This window comes from Benincasa hispida, chromosome 10 (assembly GCF_027475165.1).
Source record: "Benincasa hispida cultivar pf3 chromosome 10, pf3_genome.v1.1, whole genome shotgun sequence".
Taxonomy (NCBI): Eukaryota; Viridiplantae; Streptophyta; class Magnoliopsida; order Cucurbitales; family Cucurbitaceae; genus Benincasa; species Benincasa hispida.
The window spans coordinates 30,552,895-30,571,957 of record NC_143487.1 but is presented as its reverse complement, the minus strand read 5'-3'; the positions used below and the strand labels follow the sequence as shown (position 1 = coordinate 30,571,957).

Here is a 19,063-nt window from a genome sequence, read left to right as displayed (position 1 = left end):
AGCGCAACACTTATACGGTCCATCGACACCAAAGACAGCTTGCGGAGCACAACCACGAGTACTTTAATTTTCAAACAGCATATCTTCATGGTCCCATGGTGCCTCCGCATCTCAGGTAGCATCTGGTTTTCGAAGAGACTCCACCCGCACCGCATCAGAACCTTCCTCCAGACCCTCTTGCCCTTCAACAATAATCTTTACAATTTTTTTTTATGCGACCATTTTGTATTTGTAGTCAATTCATTATTTTTCTAAGTTAATTAAATTCTTTGACTCTTTGTATAGGCAACCAATTTTTGTATTGCGTTAGTTTATACTCTTTTGTATACTTAGTTAATACTCAATACAACTTAGTACATATTCACTCTACTGTTGGCTGTGCCTCTTTCTTTATCATCCTTTTTCAATTATTTGCAATGTTCTTAATCTTTTATTTTTCTGTTCTTCATTGTGCTGTCATGATGTATAATATGTTTATACTTAGAAACATTTCCCACACTTGGTAAATTCTGACTAACACTTAGTTAATTCTTAGTTATAGCAGTACTTTACCTTTTATCTTTCAAAGTTCTGCTCAAACCTTCTTTTTGAATTTTTTTTCTAAATGTTTGTCTAGTCTATCCAAACAACACAATGAGGACCTTGCACATCTCTAAATTTGGGGGTGGGGAAGGTCTGAGCAGATGAGATCAAGACTATGCAGTCTTTAAGAAAATGCGTTCATTTTCTGTAAAAAAAAAAAAACAATAAATTTTCCTACAAAACTCTAATGTCAGCGCAAAGGAAAACCTAAAAAATAATCCCAACCTAAAAAGAGTTAGCTGTGAAAAGAAACTGCTCGTAGTTCGATATTCGCATGATACCTGTGGGAGCAAGCCGAAACGAAGGTAGGTTTCCAAGAGCAATGCAGTATGAAAATGAAAAGAAAAGAAAAATGAGAAAAGAAAAATAAAAGAATGCAAGAGAGAACTCCTCTGAATATCATGATTTAAAGTTGAAATTGACACACAACCGTAGTTAGATGTTCGCATGACACCTGTGAGGACAAGCCAAAACGAAGGGTGTAACCATGACCAACAATCTCTAATAAATGACGCAAGATGACCACCGCATATAGATGCATCAAGTTGTTTTGACAAAGAAAAGGTAAACATTCTATTTTAAAACCAGAAAAGCATTTTTGAGCAGAAATTTGTTATATAGAAGAATAAAGTAGGGCTTTGTTAGGAATTAGTAAGGATAGGAGGAAATTATGTTGTCAAGTACTGTGCCTAAGTGTAACATTTGGAGCAACCAATCGACGCAAGAATATAGGTTAGGAATTGAGCATTATTGCGTTAGTAGAAGATATGCTTGAGGAAAAGCATATATCTAAATTTGGGGGTGTGATAACTTGTAGAAATACAAGTTATTTATGCTGCCTTACTTAGATATTGCAATTAAAAGAGAGAAAATATGTGCCAATTGTATGAAAATTAGCTAAGAAATACAATAATTATAATTTATCATAAATACACCCACTAACACCATCAAGATGGTGAAAAAGATATTTCAAGTCTGTTTTGCAGGAAACCAAGTCACTACTTGCGATCAAGGCTCAGAGAGAAACTGAACAACGCATCTCTGTTGCAGTGCGCCCGTCAATCAACAATGAAAAGACGATCAACGCAATGCGACAGTCGATCCAGAGCTAAACTTCAACCACATGCGGTAATAAAAATAACACTGCATGCGGACACACAATCGAAAGATGCAAGTGAGCAACGCAATTGTGGAGGATTATGACACGTGCACAATTAACCGTTGTGTATTATTGACGAACTGATTGCATAACAGAAGGAATATTTATTCCACCATTTTCAGAATTTCCATAACAATAAAGAGGGGACCACAAGTCAGAGAGTCAAAGCCTTTAACCTATAAATACCCTCATAGAATTCACTGAAAAGATATACTAGATACGAGGCTATCTTCATATCTGTATATTGAGAGAGAGGCTGATCTGAGTGCTGATCAGAGAAGATTCGTGAAGAAAAGAGACAAGGCTGAGAGGTGAGTCTCAGAGCAATTCTACCAAATCCCCGTCGTGAAGCTCTGTACCTAGATCCCTTCTACCGGTTGAGCAAGCCTGAGAGGAAAGCTCATCCTTCCATCCACTTCATACACCGACAAACAATTTCTCCATCCAGATCTGTGTCAAGACATTGGCACTCATCTGGATTTGTTTCTAACTCTCATTCATCAATTGTATTTCATTTTCTTAGTCTAAATCATTCACAATCATGTATCAGATGCCTGATTATATAGTTAAATGTCTTGATCAGTTACATCTTCATCTTTCTGTCTATTTCCATTCCTCCATTAATCGCTTTCTTCACGATGTTTTCTTAATCCCTTGGTGATTGATATGAATTAAACGAATTAATTAATTTGTGCTAAAGAAATAAAGATGTTTAGCTAAAGTATGCTAGACAGCATCTTCACCTGTGAGAGCAGAAGTGAAGATGTCATTCTGATCTGTTGAGAGAAGGTTAGAAGAATGTGTTAACTAAAGCGAGAAGTACTTCCAGAGATGGAAACAACCTTGCGTTCATTACATTCATCCCTTTTTCACCATAAAGATGTGGGAAACGCGGCCGATCACCGAGAGGTGTACACAAAGGGAAAACGAAACTGTACTTATATCTTTAACGCAATTAAGGAACTTGCGATGTTTATATTAATTATCCTTTCTCTTTTGGCTTCGTACATAAGACTTTCCATCGCATAACATGATTCTTTGTATAATCTTCACATTCAGTCTCAACCTCGATATCTTGTATCATGTAACCTGTATCTTGTATCATCATAGCTTAGGTTTATTTTATCGCACTTTACTTTTATCGCAATTTACTTTATTATTGCATTTTTAAATACCTGTACACACAACTTATATTAATTGAAAAACCCCCGGTCGCATATATCACGAATATAACGCAATAATCTAAAATAGTCCCTGTGTTCGACCTCGGATCACACCGAGAAACTTGTGGTGGTACTATACTTAGTTCCAATACAAAGAAACTTTTGACAACGTAGAGCATACTACAAGAACATTCCTAAATAACGCATATCTAGAAGTAGTATCGCATAAAGTAAATAAAGTCATCATTCATCCATGCGTTGTATGACATAAGGTCATAGGATTAGAATACATTTTATGTCTTCAAGTTTATGGCATCACGTTATGTTTATGTCTTCAACAAGTTTACGGCATCACGTTATGTTTATGTCTTCAACACACACATGGGTCACTTATTCTTCAGGAAACTCTATACTGTTCAGTTGACATTCTTCATTGTCCGGGAACTTTAATGTGTTTAACACATTAAACTTCACCTCTTGATTGTCTACGTGCATAGTCAATTCTCCTTTATGCACGTCTATTAAAACTTTCCCAGTGGCTAGGAAGGGGCGTCCAAGGATAATTACTACATCCCTGTCCACTTCATAGTTTAGATAATAAAATCCGCTGGGAAAATGAAGTTGTCAACTTTTACCAGAACGTCTTCAATCTTTCCTTCAGGGTACTTGATTGTTCTATCAGTGAGTTGAAGAGTAACAGAAGTGGGTTGTGCTTCACCAATTCCCAATTTCTTAAAGATTGAGAGTGGCATGAGATTAACGCTGGCTCCCAAATCACACAATGCACCGCAGGTTTTCCCGCGTTAGACGTACTTGGTTCTGAATGGCTTGTTGTCTCAGGCGTTCTTTCTTCTTGATCTTTGACTGCAATTGAACGTGTGTTGCGTTCTTTTGAAGGACTTCTGTTTCTTGGATTCATTCTTCTTTCTTCAAGAGCTTTTCCACTTCGCAACGTCACCGCGTGACATTGCTCCTTTCCATTGTTGTTCCCAAGAGTTTCATTGTTGCTAGGAAAAACTCCAGGCTGCCTATTCTTTAATTCACTCGCTATCTGTCCTACTTCTATCTCCAGGTTTCTAATAGAGGATGCCTTGCTTTTCAGCAACACGTCATTTTGGGCGATGTACTCCTTTAATAGGTTCTCAAGCGGAGATTCTGAGCTCGACGACTGTCCTCCTCTATTAAAGGGTTATTAGTGTGGCTGATTCGTTGGTTGAAATGTAGGCGGCGGTCCTTGCCTTTGCTGTTGGTTCGCCCTTGGGTGGTGCTCATGTTGATTTCCTCCTGTCCAAGAAAAATTTGGATGGTTCCTCCATCCGAGATTATATGTATTGGAAAATGGGTTGTTTTTAATAAAGCATACTGACTGCGGGTTTTATAGGCAATGAGCATAGGAATGAGGATCTCCATAGCCCACACAGCTAACTATGGGCTACCCAAATGCTTCTACCTAATTCACCTTCTGCTGATTTGATGCGTTCCCTAGCGATATGTTCTGCAAAAGGCTGGTCATCATAGCCACTTGTGCAGATAGTGTGGTTATTGCATTGGAATCGATAGAATTAACATTCTGAGATCTCTTCTTCCTGTCAGTTCTTGCATCATACGAATCGTCCACCCATTCCATGTTGTGCTTAGCAATGCGGTCTAATATCTCCTTAGCTTCCGTGTAAGATTTATCCATAATTCTACCAACTGCAGCTACGTCAGCTGCCATCTGTGATACTCTATTCAATCCACCATAAAAAGTCTCCATCTGGATAGTTAGTGGTAATCCATGGTTTGGGAAATTTTTGACCAATCCCTTAAAACGCTCCCATGCGGCGCTTAAAGTTTCAGCTTCTTCTTGCTCAAAGTTCATAATCTCTCGACGTCTTCTCGTGTTGGTTGTAGGTGAGAAGTATTTTTGCATAAATTTCTCCACCAACTTCTCCCAGGTAGTGATCTCACTAGTTTCCAGTGAGCTTACCCATTGTTTTGCATCATCACGCAAAGAATAGGGGAACAAAGATAGCCTGATCGCCTCTAGGGTGATTCTAGGAATCACAAATGAGTTACACATTTCTAGGAAACGTTTCATGTGGGCGTGAGGATCTTCTCCACGACCACCCCCAAATTTTCCAGCAGTCTGGAGCATTTGAAGCATTACAGATTTCATCTCGAACCTCATCCCATCTGGCGTTGGGTATATGATTCCTAGTGAGAAATCATAAAATACAGGGGACGCATACTCCCTTATGGGACTCGTGCTACTGTTCACCATTAGGATTGATTTTGTGCAGCATGAGCTAGTTGTTGAGCTAAGTTCTGATTTTTCTAATTGTCCGCCATTGCTTGTTGTCTTTTCTGTTGTCTGAGAAATTGTTGCCTCAACCTTCGACGAATATTAGATTGGTTTCTACGTCGGAAGGTCCTTTCAATCTCAGGGTCATATATGAGTTCAGGAGTGCTCTCCCTGCTCATAAACATTCACAAGCTTAGGCTTGGCTCGTAATAATCCCTCGACTGAAGTGTTCCTACAAAAGATACAAACAAAATTTCTGGTTAGTTTTATTTATGAATCCCCGGCAACGGCGCCACCATGCTTATGTCTATCTGCATCATCCTATCTATTGCCTCATATTATGATTATGGGATATGGAAAATGGATGTCATGACTGGCTTTTGAATGGTAATCTTGAGGAGACCATTTATATGGTGCAACCCGAGGGATTCATAGCCCAATGTCAAGAGCAAAAGGTTTGTAAGCTGAATAGGTCCATTTATGGGCTGAAACAGGCATCTCGATAATGGAACATAAGGTTTGATGTTGTGATGAAATCTTATGGCTTTGGCCAAAATGTTAACGAGCCTTGTGTCTACAATAAAATCATCAACAGTTCAATAGTTTTCCTAATGTTGTATGTAGACGATATCTTACTCATTGGGAATGACGGAGACTTACTGACTTCAATTAAGAACTTGATCGCGACCCAATTCCAGATGTAAGATTTGGGAGAGGCTCAGATTGTTCTTTGGATTCAGATCTTTCGGGATCGAAAGAACAAAATGCTAGCACTGTCTCAAGCATCGTACAATGACAAGATGTTGATCAAGTACTCGATATAGAATTTCAGGAGGAACCTATTGCCTTTTCGGCATGGAGTTACATTTTCTAAGGAACACTGTCTTAAGACACCTCGAGAGGTTTAGGAAATGAGACGGGGCCCCTATACATCTTTCATGGGCAGTTTGATATATGCGATGTTATGTACTAGAACTGACATCTGCTACGCTGTGGGGAAAGTCAGTAGATACCAGTCTAATCTAGGACAGGGTCACTGGACAGTCGTCAAGAACATCATCAAGTATCTTTAGAGAACGAGGGACTATATGCTTGTGTATGGTTCTAAGAATTGATCCTTACAAGATACACAGACTCTGATTTTCAGACTGATAAGGATTCTCGGAAATCCACTTTTGGATCAATGTTCACTCTTAACGAAGGGGCTATAGTATGGAGAAGCACCAAGCAGGGGTGCGTCGCTGACTCTAGTATGGAGGCCAAGTATGTAGCGGCTTGTAAAGATGCTAAGGAGACCGTTTGGCTCAGGAAGTTCCTGACTGATCTGGAAGTTGTTCTAGACATGTCTAGGCCCATCACCCTTTATTGTGATAATAGTGGTGCTGTGAAAAATTCAGAGAAACTCGGAGTCATAAGTGCGGCAAGCACATTGAACGAAAATACCATCTCATCTGAGAGATTGTGCATCGAGGGGACATGATTGTCACGAAGATAGCTTCAGAGCACAACGTTGCTGATCGGTTTATGAAGGCTCTCATGACTATAGTGTTTGAGGGTCACCTATAGAGTATGGGTCTACTGGACCGACCGCAGCTGGACTAGGGCAACTGGGAGATGTTGTACTGGGCGTTTGTTCCCTAATTTATTGTTTTGTATACTTGTAATGTGATTATCTTGTACACCTCACTAGCATTAGGACAAGTTTCAACTAATTTTAAGAGTTACTGCAACAAAGCACTTTCTCATCTACAAGGACGCAATTTCCATTTCAAAGTCTTCGCCGAATGCACTTTGGTATTGTTCATTTTGAGAAGCACTGGTGTCTAAGCAAGTTGAATCACAAACTAATGACTGAGAATGTCCTACCTTCAGTTCCACATCTACATCAAATTCAAATAGAAGTTAGTTTTCATTCAATTGGGATTATAAGTTTATTATGTGTCAAACTATTCATTTGAAATAAATAATTATAATTTTTTTATGTGTAATGCGAGTGAGTACTACAAAAATAATGCAATCTAGGATACATCTATGTACTTCACATAGATATATTGAGGAAAAGACAAAGCATGACTTACAAGAGTAAACACAAAGGAAAAACAAAACTATTGTAGTGAGAGTAATCCAAAAAGACTTATTTGTATTCATATTTTCATTAACCATATTGATTCTAACACAATGCGGTTTTAGCTTATGAAACTCACTTTATATAATACCTTTTCATCACATTTTAGTGAATGCATACTCTTAAATATTTAAAGCAAAAAATCATAACAAACTAATATTTATTTCCTTACTCATAAATAACTTTTCATTGAACTTTGTTGCATGCATGTTCTTAGATATACAACACATGCAAGCATAGCATAGCAATAATGATTTTACACATAGATAAGATACATGCATAATCTTAGATATATAAAACAAAATATTTTGAGATGATAATATACTATACTATTAATTATTAATGAAAAAAATAAATGTCTTTCATTTGTGATTCGAAAACAATGTTTGAAAATTAAAAAGTTATGGAAAGCTAAAATGTAGTATATATTTTTATTTTCCTTAAAGTATGATTAGCAATACAAAATTCAAGTCACGCTTTTTGAATCTTATAAAAAATTTTGTTGGTTTCTTAAATTTTTTTTTTTTTTTTGGGGGGGGGGGGGGTTGGATTTGTCTATATTTTTATAAGTTGTGCGAATTCATTTAATTTGATAACTAAAAACATAAATAATGTTCATAAAAAAAAACTTATAATCAAATATAAATTTTTTCATTTATCACAAATTAAATTTCAAAGAAAAAACTTTCTTCTCACCATTAAGTATATTTGTTGAAATAAATAGTATATGTATGTATAATGTGTGTGTGTATATATATCTCTATATATATAGTGGATGTAGAAGTAGCAGATAGTTACTATGTTTGTATAGAATTCACACATTAAAAGCTTGAAAATATAGCAAAATAGCGCATCTCTTTCGTTATACACAAAAACATATATTCTTCTTATATATGTATAACTTCCTCAACTTGGTAAACATGTTTTGATGTGTAATTCGAGTGAGTACGACTAAAATAGTGCAATCTAGGTTATATCTATGTACTTCATTTAGATATATTGAGCAAACGAGAAAGCATGACTTACGAGAGTAAATACAAAGGGAAAACACAACCATTGTAAGATACATGTACAATCTTAGGTTTATAAATTAAAATAGGAAAATATCTTTTTAGCCCCCGAGTTTTCAAGAATATATGTATTTGGTCGTGGTTTCAATTCGGTCATTTTAACCCCTCAGTCTTTGTGGTTTTACATATTTTTTATATTCTTTTCAATTTTGATATGACATTTATAAATAAAAGATTTATTTCCTCTATCCTCTCTCTTCCCATCCACTCTCCACTTATAATCAAATATAAAATTGTTTCATTTACAACAATTAAATTTCAATGAAAAAATCATTCTTCTCACCATTAAATAAATTTGTTGAAATAAATAGAATATGTATGTATGATGTGTGTATGTTTGTGTATATATGTGTATGTATATATATAATAGATGTGGAAGTTGTAGATGATTATTATGTTTGTATAGTATTCGTACTTTTTTAAAGCATGAAAATATAACAAAATAGCGTATCTCTTTCATTATAAACATAATCATGCATATTCTTCTTCTATATGTAAAACTTCCTCAACTCGGAAAAATTCTTTTCTCAAAATTAGTCAAACATTTTACATTTCACAATGACACATAACTACGTATATCTCTAAGAGTTGTGTCTTATCTGATACTGTTTAATATGAATTTGAACTCAAACTCTTCCTTTAGATAATTTTTAAACACTTCTACCCATAGCTTTAGGAGTAGATGATAGGAATAAATCCACATCGTTGTGTCCTAGAGGAACCCATTAGCTTTAAAACATAAACGGCGCAACCCCGATGATAAATTATAAGAAATTGGTTGCTTCCGTAGATTTACACAATAACTAATCTCTAACGTGTGCTCGATGGAGAAAGGATTTAAATTGGAAGAAAAATAGTTGAAAATTAGTAACATAAAAATCAAAGAGGATGAAGAAGATGAAGAAATAGGGTTTTTGTATTCTATCTTCTCTTAACCAAATTAGATAGATTCAAAAATGACAATTAGTTCCATGAATCAATGTCCAGATCCCCTAAGTAACCAAAATTTTTTAGAAATTCTTTTTGAAAATTGTTACAAAATAATAAACTTTTTGACAAAAAAAATTAAAGAGAAATGTATTAAAAAGTTATTTCTTTTTACGCATGAGCATGGTTACTTGAACCTGAACTTGGCATAGCTAATAAAATTGTAAGATACAAGTAATAAAAGAATCCTGAACTTTTTCCTTTAAGAATATTTACCTGGATGATATTCAATTTAGCAGCCATAATCTTTGATCAACTTAATCCATCTCCTCTGGCTTAAGTTCAGCTCCTTCTGATCAAAGATATATTTCAAACTCTAATGATCCGTAAATATACGACAATGCTCTCCAAACAGATAATACCTCCAAAGCTTCAGAGCTAAGACAACTGTTGCTAATTCCAAATCATGGGTATGATAGTTGCACTCATGCTTCTTTAACTGTCGAGAAGCATAGGCTACCGCTTTCCCATCCTGCATCAGCACACAACCTAGTCCCTGTCAGGATGCTGAAAGAACTTTAATTATAGAGGACCTGTGAGTGGAAACGGCTCATCCAAACTCCATTGTGAAAGAACACATACATTAACAGTCATACAAAACAGATTATGTATTAAATCATAAATTACAACATACTTCTAAATTAAATATAAAGAATAAAGAGACAACACCTTTGAAGAACACTTTCTTCAAATATATCCCCCGACCATTCACAAACGCAATGAGCAAGAACTCGATCTCCCTCGAGCACGAGCAAGTATAAAGTCGATCTTCAAACAGTCAGAGACAACCATAAGATTACCTTGGTATTCTCGGTGTGAGAATCCAGGAGTGGTGGGCTCTGGCTTATTTTGGTTGGAGGAAGAATTAAAGTGGAGGAGGAGATGATCGAGTAAACGATGTACTATCATGTAGAAGATGAAAGTCTATTGCATAGAATGGATACTCAATCGTGTAGTCTCACAAGTTATCGTCTAATAAACTCGACGCTATCGTGTAGTCAATCGATAGTTAATAATGTAATCCCTCTAAGATTTTGAAACCTAATTTCATTTTATCCCACAATTTCTATAAAACCATGTAACCACCAACTAAGGTTGGTTATTGAGAAAAAGAAATTTAATTATCAAATAATTAATAAATTATAAATAAATATAATAACTAACTTATCATATTATATTTATAACCTATAGTTTCAATATTGCATCATATACAATATATAAACCTTAGTTTTTTTTTCTAATTTATGGCATTTAATATAAATCATATTTATATTAAATTTAGTAACTATGAATCTTATTCATAGAAATCATATTTGAATCATATTCAAATATTAATTCCTCCAATCATACAATAATGAATCAAATATAGTATGTCAATTATATCATATATAATTGAATTAATTGAATTATATCATATGTAATCAAATTCCCTCTTATTAATTTGAACATTTCAAATTAACCCAAAAACTGATTCTCAATTTGAATCCATTGAGCTACCAACGGGACCTTATGAACCTGTAGCTTGAAGCTCAAACGGTATGTGATTAACTGACTAAACTCTTTATTCATATTATCCACCATCTGTTAGCCGTCGGACACTCCACTAAAGACCAACAGCTGAACTCTTTGCACTACAGATATATTTTTATGTCCATTGGATATAACAAATCAATAGTACGATGACTCTTCACATATCGCTCGTAAGTACAACTGGGCCGATTCCTCTAATGAACAATAGATCATATTCCCACTATGACTAAACCCCTCTCAGGCCAAGAGAGGATGTGACGCCATATTGTTATTAGCCCTTAAGGGAGTAATTTATCTACTTACCCCTGCTTAAGGGAAGAAGTGAATTCCATCTTGTGTAGCCGAGTTCCCAGCTCTCCAATCAAACGAATCCCCAAAATGGTAGGCTGATTGAGTCGGTGATCTGACAGCTCTCATCCATGCAAATCAAAGGACCGCCCTCATAGGCAGGAGTTCACAACTCACTTAGGATTAAGGTCATGTTACCTATGGTCATCCTAGTGAAATGAAAGTCTCAATTATGAACGACGTTATATAATGAGAATAAACATTAGTTGTCTGGTCTTATGCAAACTTCTTTGTATAAAATATCCCCGCTTGCATATATAATACATGAATGATTAGGATCAGATCATTTGTAGCACTTTACAACATTTGTAACACCTACAAAGCAGGCCATACTCGTAGTGTCACCAGGATATGGTATCCCTCCTTATCCATATACTACAAACCATTTAGGTGATCACTTAAAACACGATCCACTTGTATGTCTCCCATTCATGTTTAAGATACAACGATAACCATGGATCTAACTTCGGTTTAAGGTTTCACAACAACCACTGTTGTAATCTCTTATAACCTTGTCTATTACCACGCTTCCATTGTGCTACTCTGATATTATCTTCCTTAGTTTGTCCAAGAATACCTCACCTAGCCATCTTTTAGCTAGTCGTTGAATTAAACTATCTACAAAATAAATTTTCTATCTCAAATACTAAATGAGAATAACTGAATTCATACTTACCTTCCTCGGTAGATCTTTACATAGCGTTGTGAGTTCTAGCTCCAGTTGCCTGCTAGGTCATGTCACTTCCGTTATTTGTCTTAGTCTTCTTTGTCTAACTCTTAGGTTTCTCTTTAAACCTTTATTCTATCACACTTCCCTTAGGTTTTACTGCACTCAAACCTCAGATTTTTCTAGCTCAACCCTCTGGTTTCCAAGAACATATACTTTGATACCAAACTAGTATCAACTAACCCTTCAACTTTCTTAGAAACTTATGTTCTGATACCAATTTGTCACACCCCACCCCGAGCCCGCACTCTTGAGCCCGAGAAGAGGCGTGAGGGACCATAGATACCACCATTTTGTGTTATCTACTATCGATCTGAACCTCTTTACTACACTTAGTAAACTTTAAGCAAGGAGATAACGACTACTAATTAAGTAGGCCCATTTTATTATAACAATGTAATGTTTATACAATTCCAAGACTTAATTACAAAGTTTACAACAACCATTCTTAAAACCCTCCAGAAGTGTAACTGTGGCTTGTGGCAGACCTTGACCTTAGCAGCACCTTGGAACTCCTCACCTTTCGCTACCTGGGAAGAGAAACATGAAAGAAAAGAATGAGCTTCACAAAGCTCAGTGAGTGGTAAGCAACTTATAGAGTCTATTTCAACTCATAATAACAAGCATATCATAAATACGAGGTTACATTCAAACCTCAGCTTTGAATGGGTTTGTTCTCAACTCTATCTATACGCACGGTAGATAGCTAAACTGATAACTACTTAGAATGAGTCTATTATCTAACTACACACACGGTAGATAGTTAACTGATACTAATCATGAACGCTTACTCTAATGCGTTTCCTTCCTTTTGTTCCCTATATCTTCTATGTGCACATAGCTCCCCATCATGGGCTCAGAAGCTAGGCCCGTCGGCCCCCTGACCATCCCATACAAGGATCCTCCCACAAGCTCAGGAACTAGACCTCTCGATCCCCTGACCATCCCGTGAGGTTTTGCTTTCGGGCTCAGGAACTAGGTCTATTGACACCCTGACCATCCCGATCACATAATCTCATTCTCATGCTAGATACTCATTCATAACATTAGCATATACAATTTAATCTAAAATATATGCTTTAAGACTTTCTCTTAGAAGTTACTTGATCTTCTCAGGCTCCTCTTTTGAACCCTAAATTCCAGATTCAAATTAAAGCTCAGATTACTCATAGTTATAAGATTTATCTCGAGCTACTCCCTTCTACAAACATGCTCTAAAATGTCTCGGGAAGCTTACCTTAAAGCATTAGCTCAGAAAACATCGTGGTTTGGCCGGAATCCTAAAACAACTATGACTTGCCCAGCTTACCCGACAGCTCGACCCTTTTGTATTTTCCTTATTCTCCAGCCCGATTCCTTGGAGATTCTTCTCCGGCAGCACTACCCTAAAACCTAGACTCTTTTAGCTTTCAGGTGGCTTTAGAATCACTTTAAACGTATGAGTATTCTGGGAGATATCCTTGTCCCAAGTTGATGCTACTTCCAGACTTCACTGTCCAACAGCATCTCCTCCTCTTGGAACTTCATGACCGACGCATGATCTCACTCCCAACGCATGGTCTCTTTCAAAACCATCCTCTAACACTCTTCTTTACACACAGCTTCCTTTAGTGCCTCTGTTCTGACTTTCATCCGATCAGCACTTCTTTTCCTTCGTTCGACACACGAATGTCTCTTACTTACTCCATTCTTAGTGATCTTTATGAACTTAAATAGTTTTGTGGGCTAAAGTGAAGTGTCCTGCTCCTTTTATAGGTTTCTCACCCTTCTCCTTTACCCGACACCTCCTCCTTTGATCACATCCAGGCATTTTCCTCTCATTTTGCCAATGTCCAACTTCATCCACCTCCTATTTGATGTGTCTTCTTCATGCACAGAACTCACCTTGCATGAATATTCATTCGTCCAACTCCTACTATCTCTGTTTTAGACTTCCGTTGGTAGAGCCATTTGTCCTGATGAGCTCATTAATCTTGCGTAATGCAGTCCTCAGCACCGCTGATGATGGAAATTTAGTTGTCAATTACATGACGACTAAGATTACGTGAACGCAATATGAGATGCATGTTCTTAATGTATGCGTTGATTATCATGCATCGGTGGTCATGCACTAGACTTACAATGTGCATTAACAAATGTATGTGATGACCATGCGTTCCTGTCACAAGTTTTCTTGCGCTCACGCCAAGTATAACACGAATGCAAGTTTCTCGGGTGATCTGAGGTCGAACTCAGGGACTTGTAGCTAGATGTATGCGGTAATGTGTATGCGGCAGTTTAATAAAAGAATGATTGGGGTTGTTAAGCTAACACTACTCCTACTCTTAACGAACAGACAACGCAATGAGAATATGAATGAGAGGTAGAGACACGATAACTATTGACGTGAAGTACATGGATGGAAAAATAGATAAAATGTGGAGATGTCTTCATCGCAACCTTAAGCTTGACCGCAAGGGCAACCTCAGCCAACACAAGCTATGCGATTATGCTACACACACTTGAGCCTAATTCTAGAACGCATGCGATGTATATGCGATAGTGCCAAGAACCCTATGCATAAACCTCTATAACCCACTCACGTACTCTCATTGCATGAGTGTGATGGCCGCATATCACCACCATATCCTACTTCTTGGACACATGCAATATCCTCTCCGTAGGGTGCATACGCTGTGTGATAGCAAATTGAGCTTATCTCTAAGTTCCCCATTCTTGCTTATGCGTTCCAATCCGCTATCTCGAGTCTTAGATTTGGTTTTTAGACTACTCTCTCAAGTATTCCTAAATGATGAATGATGCGCTCATATGACAAGGTAACCGCATAAACTTGGCTGACATAAGATTATTCCTATCTCTAGTGAACAATAGCTTACATTGCTTAATGCGATCAACCACTTACCCTCCCAGGCAGTTGGTTGTTGCTGACTTTACTCATAGACAAGCGTTGCATCCACCTATGGACAGGCGTTGCTACAGCTTCACACTAAGCAAATAAGGTTTTCTCACACACTCATGCAGTGCACACCTCTCGGTGGTTTGCTACATGCTTCATATCTCTAATCCACATGACTAAGTATGCGATACTCTAGCAATTTCACTAAGTGATGCAATGAAAGTTAAGGATGCTAAGTAAAGAAAGATGGAGATGGAATCGAAGGAAACATAGAAATACATTGAACACATAATATATTAATTCCTTAATCACAAAATGTAATACAATACATTATAAGAAAAGAAGAGAAAATGAAATGACCAGCTGGAAGCAATGTCTTGCTTCCAGCAGATGTGTGTCAAGGCTGCCGGTGGTGCTATGGATAGGTGGTGGAGCTGACTCTCTCGAGACCTAACTTCGGTCAAAGGCTCTAGTTATCACTCGGAATGGAGGAAGGAGATGAAGAACTCTAAAGCTTTCTTCTCACGCATTTGTCTGGATCGCAGGGATAACCCTGGATGATTTGAACTTCTACTCATCAGCTTCTATTTATAGAGCTTGAATCGCCGACAACATTAATGGACTGCTTTGATTCTGACACTCGCGGCGCATTAGTTCTTTCTGAATCTTTGCTGCTAACGGCGTGGTAGGTGAAATGTCAACATCATCTTTTGATTTTCTCGAGATATGTGTTGATGCGTTCATTCCACTAACCTTGCGTTGATCCCTCTAGTATGCGTTATCGTGTAGCCGCAATCGTGCAGTGACCACATTCGCTTAATACCGCAACTTCTACATGATCACCACAATCACTTGACGATCGCAACTCGTATGCGATGGACGCATGTGGCTGATTACCGCAACACCCATGCGTTGATCGAATGCGCTTGCCTTTGCGATGGAGAGTTTCTCCGCATGCGGTCGTCTATGTAGTATTCTGATTTCCGTGTTTTGATAACGGGCAGAAATGCACGTTATCATAATACTAAGTTCTTAAACAATGTTGGCTTGCGTTGATAAAATATGTTAAATTGTATCCATAAAGCATCACATTCATAATATTGCAGTCGCATGCGTTCATCGCATAGGAACAGTTGATTTTTATATTTTTATGCAGAATATGCGTTAACGCAAGGCAGAAATTGTGATCATAGGAAATCATTGGTCGAGCGCAACATTACCGCAAGGCTTTGCGGTGATCATGTTCGCAAACATTTGCTCAAGAAGGATTGCCACAACTTGGTCGGCACAACATGGCAAGCACATCTGGGTGAAAGGCCAATTAATCGTGATGGGACAGAAAGCTAATGACAGTCGAATCCGAACTAAGTTGACAACTGCTAACGATAACAAGTACATTCAACTTTTCGATGACAAATATTCGACGCTTCAGTCAGGGAATTAAAGTCGTCCCATCTGTGAAATCATGAGAGAGAAGCCGCTGTTCACCCTAGATGTTCTATAAATACCAAAGGCATCCATCAGAAAAGAGGTTCAGCTGTTGTTTACCATTCCACCAGTTCAGAAGTCTGTTCATAGTTTAGCCTTATTATTAAATTTTCTTTTATTTTAAGGTGGACGAGAGAGAAGAAGGTTGTGCCGATAGATCGTTCTGGTAAGCTTGGAAGAGCACCGGAAGCTTCAAAGACAGAGGAGGGCCGACGCTTGTGGAAGCAGGAACATCTTTGGACCCGAATAGAGATTTACAGTGTAAAAGCCTCGATCAGCAAGGAATTGCTACCAGGCTCTCTATACTTTCATCTTCCATTGTTATTTTGTACTCAACTCATTTATCGAAATGGAATCTACTTCTCTATATCTATTCACTCTCTGTTGTTTACGCATGAGTAGCTAAATCAGTTGAATGGGTTGAGAAGCATTTACCTAGCGCAACTAGGGAATCTTCATTCTATGCGATTATCTTGTATTATGTATGCTTCATTCGTCCATTAGAGATACTCGGGAGGGTAGTCTAAGGACAGGATCTAGGCTTGGGAAGGTCAGGTTAGAATCTAGGCTCGGGAGAGTTAGATTAGAACACATAATCAAGAGATAGAAGCTTAGGAATAAGCACTATTTGCTATTAACGCATCGCATGCATCCTAGAGATAGGATACGATTGTCTGCGGTCACCTTGCCTTTATGCATTTTGCATCATCGCATAGGGAAATAGTAGTGACTTAGGGATAAGCTCTATGGACACTTTTGCATTCGACACATGCATCCTAGACTTAGGAGCATCGCATTTGCATTGGAAAATGACTTATTGTGCATGGTTGTAGCATGATCGCATAGTCTGACGCATTCCCGAGTAATGCTAGCTAAAGACCTTCTCAACCCGTTCATCCGCATACTCAGTGCATCTATCACACAACATACTTCTCTCAAATCCACTGCATTTGTTTATTTTTTTCATTAACGCAATCAACAACAAACCAACAATTAATTGAGTTACCGATTGCCATAAAGTTTTCCTAAAAAAATTACCAACGCAACCGATTTTCCAAAGTCCATAAGTTCGACCCTGAACTTACCAGGAAACTCAGTGGGATTTACACTTGGATTCTGCTGAGGAAACTTGAGTGCTCAAGGCAATTTCACCATCACATATCATCCATAATCCACATCATAAAATCGACCACCACGTTTGTGTCCACTTTCTTTGTTAGCAACAAAAATAGACAATTCAACGCATAATAACGCATAATAATGGGTTAGCCAAGATTCTCAATGCTGAACGTCGCAAGCTCATTTTCTCATGAATTCCTAACATAATTTCCGTATATTATGCTTAATAGTCCTCATAATTCTAAATAAAAGACCTAAGATGATGTGCATTTCTACATGTCATCAACCGCCCCATCGTTTAGTTCCTGCTTCTATCGTCTAGCTCCAACAGCCCATCGTGTAGCTCAATCGTTTAGCAAACGATCTAACTCTCAACGATCTTGCTCTCAACGATCTCACGCGTAGCCTATCGTTTAGCTACTGAGCCCATCGTTTAGCGCTGACGCCTATCATCTAACGCATCCACTCATTGCTTAGCGTCATCGCCCAGTGCCCACCTATACGATCGCCTACCTCATCATGTAGCTCCCCACTTTGCTACATGATCGTCCAACGCCTGCCTACACAATCGCCTACCCCATCGTGTAGCTCCCTGCTTTGCTATACGATTGCCCAACGCCCATTTACACAATCGCCTACCTCATCATGTAATACTGCTTACTTACTATACGATCATCTACCTCATCGTGTAGTGCCACTCTTTTCTACACGATCGTCCAGCGCCCATGCCCGCGCAAACTTAAGGCTGCCACATGCTTTGCTAACCTCTCAAGACATAGGCTGCCGCATGCTTTCCCCCACATATCATTTCCTCTCGGCCATACTTCAACCTCTTTCAATGCTCAAATAACCTCTCAAATGTTCATGGCCAGTGCCTTGTCAAATACTTAGCCATTTCTCTAGCTTCTAACGTATAGTTCTTTTTGGCATCATACTTAACCAAATTTTCACTAGTTAAGGCTTAACTCAAAACTACTCAAGAAAAATCTATTCAACACTTAGAAATTTCCTTTACTTCAACGTAGGATTTAACTTTCACTTAGTTAATTCCCTTAATCATCTGCTTAAGTAGGAAAAATGGAAATCTGGGTTTCACAAACTGGTGGTACCCTGATCTCAAATCTATCTTAGAGAGCACTGTGGCTCCCTTTAGTTGGTCAAAGAGATCATCTATTTGAGGCAATGGATACTTGTTCATGATCGTCACCCTGTTCAACGGTCTATAATCAATACACAATCTGAGTGTACCGTCCTTCTTCTTCACGAACAAGATCGGTGCTTCCCAAGGCGACACACTGGGTTTGATATACCCCTTTTTAATCAACTCATACAATTGAATCTTTAGTTCTTTCAATTCTATTGGCACCATCCTGTATAGTGCTTGTGAAATAGTAATTGTGCCTGGAAGCAAGTCAATAGTAAACTCAACTTCCCTATCAGGTGGTAAACCTGATTACTCTCTAGGGAACACGTCTAAGAACTCCTGTACTACTGGCACATCTTCAGGCTTCAACTTCTTATCTTGAGAAATCATAACATGAACGAGATAGGTTTCACAGCCTTTGCTCAATTGCTTCCTGGCCTT

The 19,063-nt window shown here is 37.9% G+C and overlaps 1 non-coding gene across 1 annotated transcript; it reads left to right on the top strand.

Annotated features, from left to right (window-relative positions):
- The first annotated feature begins 4,676 nt into the window (after nucleotides 1-4,676).
- On the top strand, nucleotides 4,677-4,780 carry LOC120089628 (small nucleolar RNA R71). The gene has a single exon (XR_005485301.1). It is a non-coding gene; the product is annotated as a small nucleolar RNA R71 (small nucleolar RNA).
- The last annotated feature ends 14,283 nt before the right edge of the window (nucleotides 4,781-19,063 follow it).